The following is a 15,566-nucleotide window of genomic DNA, read 5'->3' as shown; positions in this document are numbered from 1 at the left end:
GAAACAATTAACTATTGTGAAAAGCGCTATATAAATAAAATTGAATTGAATTTAAAGCTTTGTAGGTAATTAGTAATATTTTAAATTGTATGCGATATTTAACTGGTAGCCAGTGTAAAGATGCCAGAATTGGACTAATGTAACATAACATAAACAGTTATTTTCACAAACTGTTTATTTACATAAACAGTTATTTTATCTGTAATTATCAGCAGAGAGCTTCTCTTTTAAAGCCGCTAAAGGAGAAAATGACAATTATTTATTTGTGGGTAATGCCAATAAATCCAGTACAGGATAAGGGAAATGTATATTACACAATAGGCACTAAAATTAGAAAATTGCTAATAAATTATTAATAAACAATTAACCAAGGGCCACAACTATCTTAGGCATCTGTCTTTCATGGGAACATACACAAATAAATTCTTTCCTTTGTTCTGTATGATGTCTTCACTAGGATGTATGTACTATAAACCTCACATGTTCAGATCCAGTCAGCCTTGTTTAGAAGGATTGGTCTGGGTTTATATTAAAATGTCTACTTGAAAAATATTCAGTTGAGAATACACAACTAGACAACTAGAAAAGAAAATAAATTTAAGTAGGACTAGATTTGTATTTGGATTAAATGTTTAATTTTAATTAAAAACTGTGTTTTGTTTTAAAATTAGATTTCTATTTTATAAATAGACAAATTTAACTTCCCATAGGTTGCAGTATACAGCAATTTTCAAGTTTGGTTCTTGATATCAAAAGTTAACACAGACAGCTAATTCAAATAACACATTGCATGCTTTAATACTGATGCAAGGCCTAATGCAAAGTAATAAATTTCTTCGCACAATTATAAGCAGGGCTGGAAATGGGGGAACGTGTGGGGACAGAGTCTGGGAATGAATTTCGAAGGGGAACAATTTTTGAAATAGTGAAATTATACTTAAACTTAATAGCATTTACGAGTTGTATTGCAACTATTATTTTATAATGCATCAAGCTTGTAACATGAGACAGTTACAGTGGCGCTGCATGACCGATGTATTGGTTTCATTTAAGATTTTTTTATTTTATTTAAAATATCCAATAACTAAATATCCCAATTTTAACATTCTACAATTATTTTTAAATATATTGTTAAAAGTTTGTGTGACTTAAAATACTCAAGAAAACATATTTTAGGGAACATAAGTTTTAATAAATTGTATATTGCAATGTTATGTTATTTTTAAACCTTCATTATAAAGAAATACAGCATGAAGTTAAAACAACTTGGTTTTGCAAGTCAATTCAACTTACTATTTTAAGTTTTGGCTTGTGAAAAGTTGACATAAATTATAAAATCAAGTTAAAGTAACACAAAAATATATGTTGATTCAACAAAAATGCTGCATATTTTTTTTACAGTGCATGTGAAGTGCAAGTTATAGTTCATAGTGCATAAGGTATTGGCCGTATGTTATTATTCAACCCATCCTCACCCCATGGCGTCAATATTTGACGACACTTGACCATGCGTCAATATGTTATGCGGAGGGTATACCTTTCGCGTCATTTTTTGACGAACTGGGGACTTCAATACTATTACGTCCGTTGCATTCTCTTTCCTATTTTCTTACCATTTTCGCGTCGGTTTAGGGTTAGATTTACATAATGACATCCCTACCCAAACCTAACTCTAACCCCAACGCCAGGTGACAACTGTCGTACCTAACTCTAACCCCAACGCCAGGTGACAACTGTTTAATTTCGCGTACACTGTTTAATTTTGCGTAATCTAACCCTAAACCGACGCGAAAATGGTAAGAAAATAGGAAAGAGAATGCAACGGACGTAATAGTATTGAAGTCCCCAGTTCGTCAAAAAATGACGCGAAAGGTATACCCTCCGCGTCACATATTGACGCATGGTCAAGTGTCGTCAAATATTGACGCCATGGGGTGAGAATGTGTTGCATTATTAGGCAAAAAATGCGGTCTGCATGTGTAATTGCACGTCGACGCGGACGGCAACCCAGAACTATGAAAAAGGCTTGAACTGATTATGCCAATTGAGAGATGTCCTCAGGACAACATATTGTGTTGACCCAAGGACAACATTTTTCTAAATAAAACCAGGGTCCGAAATTAACACCCGCCAAGCGCCAAATGCGGGTAGATTTTCCGTTTGGCGACTAAATTCAAAAGGCTACCCGCCACACTGGCGGGTGATTTTCATACCAAAATATTAATGCAATATAATGTGTTTGCCAGTAACTAATCTGGGAACCAGGTGAGCTAGCCACAGAACGTCTCTACGCTCCAAGTCTCGCACTAGAGACGGTCTGTTGCTAGCTAGTACTGCAGGTAACTTGCGGTCTGCAGCTCTGCTGCATATTAGCTATCAAAATGCATCCCCACCCTGCACGTCGGGCTATCTTGACTTATAGGGAGGAAAAAATATATTTAAATGCTTATGCATTCTTTCACAGATTTGTATGGGTAATAATGGTGTATGAAATTCAGGCATTAGGTACTTAAATTACGTTTAAGCGCGTGCTCGAGTTTTACTTTCACTTTCGCGGAAAAAGATGCAGTACAGGAAGCAATCCGTCATGATTTGTCATGGATTTGTTGGGCAAATCCTCCAACTTCGTCCTGTCAGTCATTATTATCCTCACGTAAGAAAATTAAATCTCTCGCAGCAAGCTTTAAAGTATAGATTGTACGGGCAGTGAAGAGAGTGACTCTGTGCACAATCGCTCTTAAAGCGACAGTAGCCCCTGTTTTTCTGATCGAAAAAATTATCCAGTCTGTAACTGGATTGTGACCCACTAAACCACTTTTAAATGGTGAGTATATCGGGTGTGGGGATGAGCAGGAAAAGTTGGTTTACATGGAAATCCAGTCTTTTTGTTTCTTAAAAAACAACTGCATCAAAACACAACAAGAATATCAGATTAAACATTGTGGTTAGAGGACCTATTGGCTTTGTATTGGCAAAATTTGGCCTGAGGTAAAACTAATTGAATAAGCCTGTGCTATGCCCACAAAGTCAAGTGGCATTTTCTTATCTGTGACTTCAGTTAATATTTGTACTGATGATTGATATGTCCTGAAATTTGATATGTGTTATTTGTGTTTTGATAGATGTTTTATCTTAATATTCTACATTAAAAGTACTGTATTTTTTATTCGGGCTACTTGCATTCATTTCGGGCTAACAAAAACTGAAGAGTGCCTGCCCGAAGGGCTACCAGGGATTTTGAAATTTTGGCTGGTAAAAATGTGTTTGGCCGGTAGATTTTTTCATCTACCAGTCCCCGTGGCAGGTGAGCCAAGAAGTTAATTTCGGACCCTAAATTAAACCTAAACCCACCCCATACCCTAACCATAACCAAACCCTAAAATCAGAGGGATATGATAAGTGAAAAACAATGGTCTAGAAACAGCTAATCCTGGTTGTAAGCTTAAACTTAAAACAAACTGTAAACTTATTTCTGAAATCTGATTGGTTGATTGAACTTTATGTTGCCCTGAGAACATCAACCACTTCCCAGCTAACAGGGAACGTTCCCACAACATTCGCTAACGTTTTTTAAAAGTTCTTTAAAGGTTAGAGCAAAACGTTTTTAACACAACGTTTATGCAACGTTCTTATAACGTTATTAAAGGTTGAATAACGTTCTTATGATGTTGATGAACAAACGTTCTTAGAACAACGTTCTCAGAACGTTCCCTTGAGGTTATTTCTAAACGATGAAGGTTGTCATAATGTTACGGAAAAACGTTCTTAGACCAACGTTCTCAGAACGTCCTTTTGAGGTTATTTCTACACAATGAAAGTTCTCTTAATGTTACGGAAAAACGTTCTGAGAACAACGTCCTCTGAACGTCCTTTTGAGGTTATTTCTACACAATGAAAGTTCTCTTAATGTTACGGAAAAACGTTCTTAGAACAACGTTCTTGGAACGTCCTCTTGAGGTTATTTCTAAACAATGAAGGTTGTCATAATGTTGTGAGAAAACGTTCTTAGAACAACGTTCTCGGAACGTCCTTTTGAGGTTATTTCCTCACATTGAAAGTTCTCTTAATGTTACTGGAAAACATTCTTAAAACAACGTTCTCGGAACGTCCTTTTGAGGTTATTTCTACACAATAAAAGTTCTCTTAATGTTACGGAAAAACGTTCTTTGAACAATGTTGTCGGAACGTCCTTTTGAGGTTATTTCCTCACATTGAAAGTTCTCTTAATGTTACTGGAAAACGTTCTTAGAACAACGTTCTCGGAACGTCCTTTTGAGGTTATTTCCTCGCATTGAAAGTTCTCTTAATGTTACTGGAAAACGTTCTTAGAACAACGTTCTCGGAACGTCCTTTTAAGGTTATTTCTACACAATAAAAGTTCTCTTAATGTTACTGGAAAACGTTCTTAGAACAATGTTCTCGGAACGTCCTTTTGAGGTTATTTTTAAACGATAAAGGTTGTCATAATGTCACGGGAAAACGTTCTTAGAACAATGTTCTCGGAACGTCCTTTTGAGGTTATTTCTACACATTGAAAGTTCTCTTAATGTTACGGGAAAACGTTCTTAGAACAACGTTCTCGGAACATCCTCTTGAGGTTATTTTTAAACGATGAAGGTTGTCATAATGTTACGGGAAAACGTTCTTAGAACAATGTTCTCGGAACGTCCTTTTGAGGTTAATTTTAAACGATGAATGTTGTCATAATGTTACGGGAAAACGTTCTTAGAACAACGTTCTCGGAACGTCCTTTTGAGGTTATTTCTACACATTAAAAGTTCTTTTAATGTTACGAAAAAACGTTCATAGAACAATGTTCTCGGAACGTCCTTTTGAGGTTATTTCCTCACATTGAAAGTTCTCTTAATGTTACTGGAAAACGTTCTTAGAACAACGTTCTCGGAACGTCCTTTTGAGGTTATTTCTACACAATAAAAGTTCTCTTAATGTTACGAAAAAACGTTCTTAAGACAACGTTCTTGGAACATCCTCTTGAGGTTATTTTTAAACGACGAAGGTTGTCATAATGTCAGGGGAAAACGTTCTTAGAACAATGTTCTCGGAACGTCCTTTTGAGGTTATTTTTAAACGATGAATGTTGTCATAATGTTACGGGAAAACGTTCTTAGAACAACGTTCTCGGAACGTCCTTTTGAGGTTATTTCTACACATTAAAAGTTCTTTTAATGTTACGAAAAAACGTTCATAGAACAATGTTCTCGGAACGTCCTTTTGAGGTTATTTCCTCACATTGAAAGTTCTCTTAATGTTACTGGAAAACGTTCTTAGAACAACGTTCTCGGAACGTCCTTTTGAGGTTATTTCTACACAATAAAAGTTCTCTTAATGTTACGAAAAAACGTTCTTAGAACAATGTTCTCGGAACGTCCTTTTGAGGTTATTTCCTCACATTGAAAGTTCTCTTAATGTTACTGGAAAAGGTTCTTAGATCAACGTTCTCGGAACGTCCTTTTGATGTTATTTCTACACAATGAAAGTTCTCTTAATGTTACGTAAAAACGTTCTTAGAACAACGTTCTTGGAACATCCTCTTGAGGTTATTTTTAAACGACGAAGGTTGTCATAATGTCACGGGAAAACGTTCTTAGAACAATGTTCTCGGAACGTCCTTTTGAGGTTATTTCTACACATTGAAAGTTCTCTTAATGTTACGGGAAAACGTTCTTAGAACAACGTTCTTGGAACGTCCTCTTGAGGTTATTTCTAAACGATGAAGGTTGTCATAATGTTACGAGAAAACGTTCTTAGAACAATGTTCTCGGAACGTCCTTTTGAGGTTATTTCCTCACATTGAAAGTTCTCTTAATGTTAAAGAAAAACGTTCTTAGAACGACGTTCTCGGAACGTCCTTTTGAGGTTATTTCTACACAATAAAAGTTCTCTTAATGTTAAAGAAAAACGTTCTTAGAACGACGTTCTCGGAACGTCCTTTTGAGGTTATTTCTACACATTGAAAGTTCTCTTAATGTTACGGGAAAACGTTCTTAGAACGACATTCTTGGAACGTCCTCTTGAGGTTATTTCTAAACGAAGAAGGTTGTCATAATATTACGGAAAAACGTTCTTAGAACAACATTCTCGGAACGTCCCCTTGAGGTTATTTCTACATGACGAAAGTTGTCATAATGTTACGGGAAAACGTTCTTAGAACAACTTTTTTGGAACGTCCTCTTGAGGTTATTTCTAAATGATGAAGGTTGTCATAATATTACGGAAAAACGTTCTTAGAACAACATTCTCGGAATGTCCCCTTGAGGTTAATTCTACATGATGAAAGTTGTCATAATGTTGCGGGAAACGTTCTTAGAGCAACGTTTTTGGAATGTCCTCTTGAGGTTATTTCTAAACCATAAAGGTTGTCATAATGTTACGGGAAAACGTTCTTAAATCAACGTTCTCGAAACGTCATGTTGAGTTTATTTCTACACGATGAAGGTTATCATAATGTTAGGAGAAAACTTTCTTAGAACAACGTTCTCAAAACGTCCTGTTGATTTTATTTCTACTTGATGAAGGTTGTCAAAATGTTAAGAATTTTTTAGTAGAAAACGTTCTTAGAACAACGTTCTTGAAACATCCTTTTGATGTTATTTTTACAGTACTTGATGAAGGTTCTCATTTTGTTAAGAGAAAACATTCCTAGATCCAGCATTTTCTAAACTTCCTTTTGATGATATTTGTACTTGATGAAGGTTCTTGTAATCTTAAGAGAAAACGCTCTTGTTTTAAAATAAAATAAAAAAAACAAGATCATTGCACATCATTTGTCATTAATCCAAGTAATAAGAACAATTACAGACTCTAAAATTTACCCCCAGGTAAGCACCTATATAAATGTACCAGGCCAAGAGCTTAACATTAAATAATAGTTGCAACTACATGCGTTAGCCTAGTGCTAACTAGACATTCAGAACACTCTGAGATGTTTGTTGGTCCAAATAAAGTAGGTACTGAACCATCTTTCAGGGTCAAACGTTTCGCAAATCCTGCCTTGAACTCACCTAGATTGGAGAAGCAATCGTCAGTAAAATAACAAAAAAGGGGTTTTTATCCTCTGAATTTGATTTATCTTCATGGTAGTGAAAACAACACAAACTTGCCCTTACAGCTTAAAACACAGTGTGTTAGACATGATGTTAACACACCAACTAGTGTAAGGGTCTGTGTGCAGATCAGGGTTTTCATTTCTCCCGTGCAAGACTGTAGTCTTATGCAAAGTATTGCCTTTATATGTAAATAGACAACAGGTCAGAGATTCAAAAAGAAAATGTATGTAACATGGTTCAACTCCCTACTTTAGAAACTTGTGTGTTTGCACACCATAGATGGACAGCTACATGACACACTGCAATAAAGGTAATTTTCGATATTGAAACTGCCTGGCACTTTAATATCAATTTGTTGAAAATGACAAAAAGACAAAAAATGTGGCATGGCTTTACATTTGGAAGATTATGTCACCAAGTTGAGCCCCCTGTGTGTGTATAACCCATGCAGGTTATTGCCTACAGTTGTGCAAAGGCCTTTTGTCCTGTACACTATGAACCAGGAAGGGTTTTTTTGGTGAACTGTGTACATGACATGTACAAAAGCTTTGACAATCAGAGAGACATTTTGTGATTGAAATGGTACAGAAAAAAAACGAGAAACTAAGTTGGAATGGAAGATGCTCAATCATTCATATACATTACATGGTCAGATGATGCTAGAAAGAATCAAGCCACAGAGGAGAAAACCAATAAGTGCATAAGAATTTTAATGAAATTTATGTGATGGATAGGTTGCCCTTAAATTAAGGTGACCAGCTTTTTCAAATGACAAGTACGGACATGTCCTAATGATTAAAATATCCTTGAAATCTTATTTGTTATTGTCTAGAAATTTAAAAACAGGGTCAAAACCTTTTTAAATGTTTTCATCTTTTATGTGGGTTATGGAGAACACACCAAAAACGGGGACCTCCTTAAATTAAATTTTTTTTAATTTATGGGAAAAGTGGATCACTGTTTTGAATCTTGACTTAATTATAAAAAGAAATTATAAACACTTACAGGAGCAAAGTAAATGAAATAAAAAAAATACAAATATTAAAGTAGTATCTAAAAAATAACGAAAATGTGAAGCATCTTGTTTATGGAATCTATCTATATAATCTGAAATTTAAAATATTTAATGTTCCCAGATGCTTTCTTAAATAGGTTATAAATTAGTAGAGTAATATAAACGTCTAATAACGCTTATATGTATCACTACTGTCCGTTTTCAGCACTGGATATATTTATTTTGATATATTTATATAATCTAATATTTTATATTGTGATGTATATTTTTAAAAACAAATTGGCGCGCAAGACGAACCGCGCATGCGCATGAAGAAACGTTCCAGATACAGTCCACGCGGTGAGAGCCAAACCGCGTTAGGTAAGTGTGTATATTATTTATCTTTCTTTATTTTCTTTGAAAAGTATGACCTAGCTAATATGGCATAAAGTGAGTAACGTTAAACGTTTTAGCATCGATTGACCAGTCACTCTTTTTTCCATCATATGTGTCGGATTGTGTTTGTTTATGGGTCTGGCTAGTGGCAAACTGTGAAGTTACTGACCAATACCTGGTCTGAAATAAAAATATTTTGTTTTCCCAAAGACGAGGGCAGACGACAAGCATGAATAACCGCTGTGTGGACGTTATTTGTAAATGTGGTAACTTAGTTGACACGCTTTTGCAATGATTAGAACTTGCAACTCAAGTTTACTTACATGTTTAACGTTATTTCGCTTCTCATCGAAAATAATCTACACTACATGGACTTTGATAATGTTACTTTTATTTATTCTTTGTGGAAGTTAGTTCAGTACTACTGTGCAGTACTTGTAACAGAAACAGTATTGCTGTTTCTGTATGTTTGTGAATAGTAAACAATGTTTGCAGTATATCTGTAAACCATACTGTATAAGCAGTAACTTATACATGTAAGTTAACAATGCACAGTAGGCTATACACAATACTGCAGCAGCAGCAGTATAAGGCATGTTACTGCTTATATAATAGATATTGTTAGTATAAAATACAGCATGGCATGTGGCTCTTGAATATGTTTGTAATATTACTTTTCTCCCCCAGTAACATCTTTGAAGGTTTCATGAAATTCAGTCTGGCTCGGTATGTTGAGAATAATTCTTAAAAAAATGTAAAATAACTAGTTAAATCTGTTAAAGATGTATTTACCTGTTGTCTGCATAATTTTTCATAAGTCCAAGATTGAACACATTGTGTACCATTTTAGAGGTCTGCTATAAGTGATGTGGGATTAAGATGGGAATAATGCAGCCTGCAAAGTGCTAAATTATAATTTATTTTGTTTCAGATCCGCTTGGTAGCAATGGTCCAGGTGATGCTGTAAGGAAGGTTTTGCAAGTTGCCCCATACAATGGATCGAAAGGGAAAGAAATACCTTTGGCACTGTGATTATTCGTAAGTGTTTCAAAAGTTTCTGTAACTCGACTGATATTGCTTCTACAGGGAGTGCAGAATTATTAGCCAAGATGTATTTTTGAGGATTGCTTTTGTTGTTGTGCAGCTGCAGTGCTCTTGGTCGGTTCAGGGTGTTGGCGGGCCCTCAAACCTGAACATTTAAGTACTAAGGGTGAGGTTTTGCCTTTCTTGGGAGAGTGTTTCTATGTGCACCATTGTTGGGCGGCTGTTGGTGTGCAGAATTGTTGGGCAACTCAGGGCTCCAAACTGCGACTAAAATGGTCGCATTTGCGACCAAATATATTTATTTCCGAGTGAAATTTCTGTCAAGGTCGCCATTGGCGACAATACAAATTTACTCCCTTTGATTGTAAAATTTGCATTATATGTGCATGTTTTATAACCAGTAGCCTATCGCTTCATTTGTTTTGTTAACTTCATGAAATGAGATGCGTTGTGTGAACGTCACCCCTCGTTCAGACAGCCAGTGACGTTATTGCTGTGTGTCGCTTGTCTCTTTCAATGAGGCGTTTCTAAATCTGCTTGTCATAAACAAATGAGTACCATCCACGCCAGTAACTGACGAGAGAAGGATGACGTGAACTCCACTGCTTTGTTCTCAATGGTAGTCGCTCAAACTTTTCTTAACTTTCTCGCGTCGCTGGACACGCGCATACGGTCGCCAACGGTCACTTTCACTCGTGTCGCCGAAAGTCGCCAGGTTTCCATTGAAATGAATGAGATTGCGTCGCTCTGCTACTGCTAACAAAAAGCAGGCTCCAGCAGCTGTGCCAGAACGAGCGCGGGAGAGAACGCCAGAGACACAGGGATTCATCTTTCCGCATCAGTCAATGAACACCGTGCCGAAAGACATTTCAAAACGTCCTGGATTTTAGACTATTTGAACGACAAAGATGCTAAACGGAGCGTTTTTTTGTGCGCATACGTGCACACACTCAAGCCCAATGCGCGTTTTAAAAATCACGCAAACACATGATTTCTTTGGGCTTGACAGAAGATATACGCACAAATGATCTTGTAATGCCACAGTCTCTGCAAGTATACTCATAAAAACAGACATTTATAAGTGAGCAGTTGAACAGATGTGTCAGTAGCTACGTTTACATGGACACATTTTGCTTGCATCGGATTAAAATCCTTCCGATTAAAGGAGCGGTGAATCAAAAACTCAATTTTAACTTGATAATTTGTTATATAAGAGGTCATCAACTTAAATGAACATCCTGCAAGTTTCAGTCCTGAAAACGTCCGTGCTACTGAAATATAACCGTTTTTGGCACCAAGCCAGCTAAACACTCCAGTGAGGAATTCGGAAATCTATGACGTCAAAGTAGAATTGAAACACCTCCCCATAACCGAAAGGACAAGTCTACTTTTGTAGCCCCGCCCACAGCTTCGCGTGACACACGTGTGTCTCAACGAGTAAACATGTCTTTAAAGATTGACAAATGTAACCAAAATGACTTTTAAATACATTTTTTCTGAGAGACTTTTATTTTGACGCGGTGATCTGTTATGACAGTGTTTCCCAACCCTGGTCCTCGGGCACCCCCTCCCAGAAAGTTTTAGATGTCTCCTTATTTAACACACCTGATTTAACTCATCAGCTTGTTAGGGATACATGTTTACCATTTTAGAAGGAGGCTGATGAGTCGAATCAGGTGTTTTAAATAAGGAGACATCTAAAACTTTCTGGGAGGGGGTGCCCGAGGACCAGGATTGGGAAACACTGTGTTATGATACCATGGAAACGCATTTTCGGTTGTGGAAGAACCGCGTGGGAACAACACAGAAGCTAAATACTTCAATTCGGAGGCTTGGAACATAACATTAGCAATATGCGTGGATAAAGTTTGCTTTTGAAGAAGTTCCAGCTCGTGTGGGGAGCATTTGTTAACGTTGTGTACACGGATTCATTTGTAAATGGTAAATGGTAAATGGACTGCATTTATATAGCGCTTTTAACAGACCTATGGCCATCCAAAGCGCTTTACAATTAGCCTCACATTCACCCATTCACACACTCATTCATACACCGATGGCGGTGTCAGCCATGCAAGGCGCCAGCCAGCTCATCGGGAGCAGCTGGGGTTAGGTGTCTTGCTCAAGGACACCTCGACACTTGGCCCGGTGGAGCCGGGGATCGAACCACCAACCTTCCGGTTTGTAGACAACAATTTGTAAAGAAGTTGATGCTGGATTTGCAGAGAGACTGTGATTAAAAGCACCACTTATATTGGATCTGACAACAATGACACAGCAGTATAATACACAGTAAGACATTTTACTTTATTTAAGTTACTGCGTTTCACTATTGCTTTGTTAGAAGAGATCGCTTGATATGTCCTGTTGTAACATCCGTGTCTAAACACGTTTGTTTGACTGTTTTAATTTACTAAAAACTAGGGCTGGGTTTCGATTCAAATTTCAAGAATCGATTCGATTCCGATTCTCAAGATCTTGAATCGATTATCATTGTTCGATTCGATTCAATTTGATCCGATCCGATCTGATCCAATCTTCGAGATTTAGATAAGTGTTTTTGAAAAAAGCCCGAAATGGTGCCAGATAGGGGTGCATGGAATCACCAAAAATCTATTCCATGAGACATTTTATTAGTATATTTCATGGTATACATGTTTTTCAGTTTTTTGGATTATAAAAATGTGCAGTTATTTGCCACTCACTATAGCTTTTAACTGCTCACCACAGTTTTAAAATATGGACAATTTAAAGTTAATAATGTTAAAGTGAAAATGCCCAGAGGATAACAACAGATTAAGTCTTGATTAGACAGAATCTTGTTTTTAATTGAGTTATTAATATTATAGACTATTGAAGCTATAGTATGCATTGTATTTTGTATTTATGCATACATTACATTAAAAATAGGCAGTATGTAAAATGAACAGGTATAAATGTATGCACAAACCTACAGACAGGATAAATACCTGTATATGAGAGACGGACCTCTTTATAGATATTATGACGGGTGCTATGATGTGATGAAGTCTGTTTTAAGGTTTTGACGCTCTTTAATTTCTATTACACATTAACATTTGCGTCTCTTTCTCGTCTTTCTGATCAAAGATGTTTGTACTATAAGCAAATTAGGCGTCAAACTACATCGCTCCAGCAGCGCACGTGTCACTGATATAAACGCGAGTTTTGTCTTAGCTTGCTTAAAGTTCAGAAACCTTTACAACTATTAGCATTATTATGTGTAAGAAGAACTCTTTATTTGGCGACCCTTTGCACGCGGCTCAAGAAACCTCTGCCTGTCAGAGACCGGGTGCATGAGCACAGAGGGAGGGAGAGAGAGAGAGAGAGAGTTTCCCCTGGTGAAAAACAAATATACTTTATTGTATTTCAAGTATATTTAACTTTGCAATAGTACATTACAAATATACTTACAAAGGAATGTACTTTCTTTAAACATATTTAAAGTATGCTTACAACATATTTGCGCGTATTTTTTACAATTAAACTTTTAACATACTTCAAAATAATTATACTTTAGTATATTTTCTAAAAGTATACTTTAGAAAAATATACTTAAAGTTAAAGTTTTGTGCAATTTTTAAAGTATACTAAATTTAAACTTATTTTAAAATGTATTTTAGGTATACTTTATCGGTATGCTTAAAGTTATCATTATAATAATGCACTGACAGTATATTTCTAAAATACATTATTTAGTATTCTTTAGAAACAGTATATTTTAAGCACATTTTGAAAGTATATGGGGTGTACAAATGTATATTATTTTATGGAGAAATAACGTGGGCTTAAAATTACGAGAGAGCAGTATGTTCTGTTACATTTTATATTGTAGATGTATACATTTGTAATACTATTAACATAATAAGGTACACTTTAACTTCACTATAGTCAAGCATTGGATAAACCAATTAACTGTGTTTTACCACAAAATAACCATGGTTTTGCTAATAATAATCAATACACCAAAAAAAACATGGTTACTAAACTTTTACCACAAAAAAAAAACATTCATTTTCGTAAGGGGAATATGAGTGTTTGTTTTTTTGTAGTTTTTGAGTCAATTGCATACCGCTTATAGCTGTACACATTAATTAACTTAAACAGTTTTCGTAAATGCATTTCAGAGAAAAGTGAATTCTGAGATTTGAATAATGCATCTGACGTGTGTGTGATGACGTCACGACGCACGTATTTTGATTTTTACCAGTCGTTCAAGGCGGACCGATTAAGTACCAACGTACGTTAAAATATATTAAAAATAATTATATTTGATTATCGTTTGACCATTATGAAGTTTATAAGTAGACAAACATATTTAGAATGCGAAAATTTGTCAAAAAATCGGTGTCAAACACGCTATTAGTGATAAGCTGCTGTGTAGCTTAGCTTAGCTTATAGCTAACAGTTAATGTTAAAGGTTTGAAAAATAGCACTGTTAGCCTGTTATATCGAATTAGTACACCCGACTGTTTTGTTAAATATATGTATTGGTGTGTATGTATATGTTAATGAAAAAAGGTAGCGTCAGAAAATCTGTTTTTTTTAATGTAGCGTGAAAGTTAACCATTTAGAGGTTGTAAGGCTTTTACCTAACTGTATTTAGTATTAATAATGCTGCATTCTTTCCTCAGAAGCTAAAGTTTTTCAAAGACATTTGTAGGGAGGACTTTGCAGCTAATGGTAAGTCATTTTAAACTCTTAAGATATAATAATTCATTCGTAGTTGTAAATCAAGCTTCAGTTTAGATAACGTTATATACATATTGAGGCGGTTTCCCGGACAGGGACCAGACCAGTCCTAGACCAAAACAAATGCAAGAGCTGTCCAAACTGAAAACAACTTGCACTGACATATCTTAAAATACACCAGTGTCCTTTGTTTTGCCTCAAAATGCACACAGGTAATGTTTTTATTAAGGCATGTTTTTTGAAACTAGTTATATTTCTTAATTAAACTAAGGCCTAGTCCTGTTTTAAGCTAATCCCTTTACAGGAAACCACCCAATTGTCTGCTTGTTGCATTTTCTTTCTGACAAGTTTTACATTTAAATTTAATACAATAAAATCTTTCTTTAGGAGCTAAAGTATTTTATGTAAGGAGGATTTTGCAGCCCATATAGGCAAGTCATTATAATGAAAACTCTTAGGGGTGGTTTCCCGGACAGGGATTAGCTTTATCCAGGACTAGACCTTAGTTTAATTAGGATAGTTTTAACAAACATGCCTTACTAAAAACAGTACTTATGTGCATTACGATGTAAAACAAAGGGCACTGATGTATTTTAAGATGTCAGAGCAAGTTGTTTTCAGTTTGGACAGCTCTTACATTTATTTTAGTCTAGGACTAGTCTAATTCCTGTCTGGGAAACCGCCCCTTAATATATATGATGACATTTTAGTCAAGCTCTAGTTTAGGTAAAAATATATCTGCTATACAATCTCTGCCAGTAAACTATAGATTTAATACAGTAAGTCTTAAATAAATGTAATGTTTTAATATTAAACACTTTTTAATTGAGCTTATTGTCTCTCTTTTTCAGATTTCCTAAGGCTGAACCAAAACCTGCCAGACTAAAGTTGATTTGGGAGAGAAAGATGTTGTAAACTCAATCATCTTGACATTCTTCAATGAGTAATTGTTCAATTTTAGGCAAATACTGTACACTTTGAATGCTGTGAATAAAACTATATTTTAAATATATTTAAAATGAATTGTTTTTGACTGTTTTAATCAGCTTTTATTTATTTGGAAAAAAATATTTTGGTTATGTTACCAGCTAAAGTAATCTATTCCCAAAATAGCACTCTTTAAGTTAACTTATTATTAACGCACTTGAAGTATACTCATTACTAATCTAGCTGCAGGTATGTAAAAGTATACAAAATGTAATGTACTTGGCATATTCATTTTTCACCAGGGCAGTTTTTAGAATTTTGGATTGGCCAAAAATATATAGAATGTACGCAAACAGTCTATTTAAGATATACTGATTGTATGTTTGCAAGACACTCATAATACATTTGTAATGTACTCCTAACATAAATAA

The 15,566-nt window shown here is 35.4% G+C and overlaps 2 long non-coding RNA genes across 2 annotated transcripts; both read left to right on the top strand.

The window, feature by feature from the left end:
* The first annotated feature begins 8,174 nt into the window (after positions 1-8,174).
* LOC141349797 (uncharacterized) lies at positions 8,175-10,686 on the top strand. The gene is made up of 3 exons (XR_012357831.1): positions 8,175-8,442; positions 9,145-9,183; positions 9,389-10,686. It is a non-coding gene; the product is annotated as an uncharacterized lncRNA (long non-coding RNA).
* Positions 10,687-13,892: 3,206 nt separating this feature from the next.
* LOC129431239 (uncharacterized) lies at positions 13,893-15,227 on the top strand. Its single transcript, XR_012357830.1, has 2 exons — positions 13,893-14,199; positions 15,060-15,227. It is a non-coding gene; the product is annotated as an uncharacterized lncRNA (long non-coding RNA).
* The last annotated feature ends 339 nt before the right edge of the window (positions 15,228-15,566 follow it).

Source organism: Misgurnus anguillicaudatus, chromosome 15 (genome assembly GCF_027580225.2).
Source record: "Misgurnus anguillicaudatus chromosome 15, ASM2758022v2, whole genome shotgun sequence".
NCBI classification, from domain to species: Eukaryota; Metazoa; Chordata; class Actinopteri; order Cypriniformes; family Cobitidae; genus Misgurnus; species Misgurnus anguillicaudatus.
The sequence above is the reverse complement of the archived record's forward strand: the minus strand, read 5'-3'. Positions and strand labels throughout refer to the sequence as shown.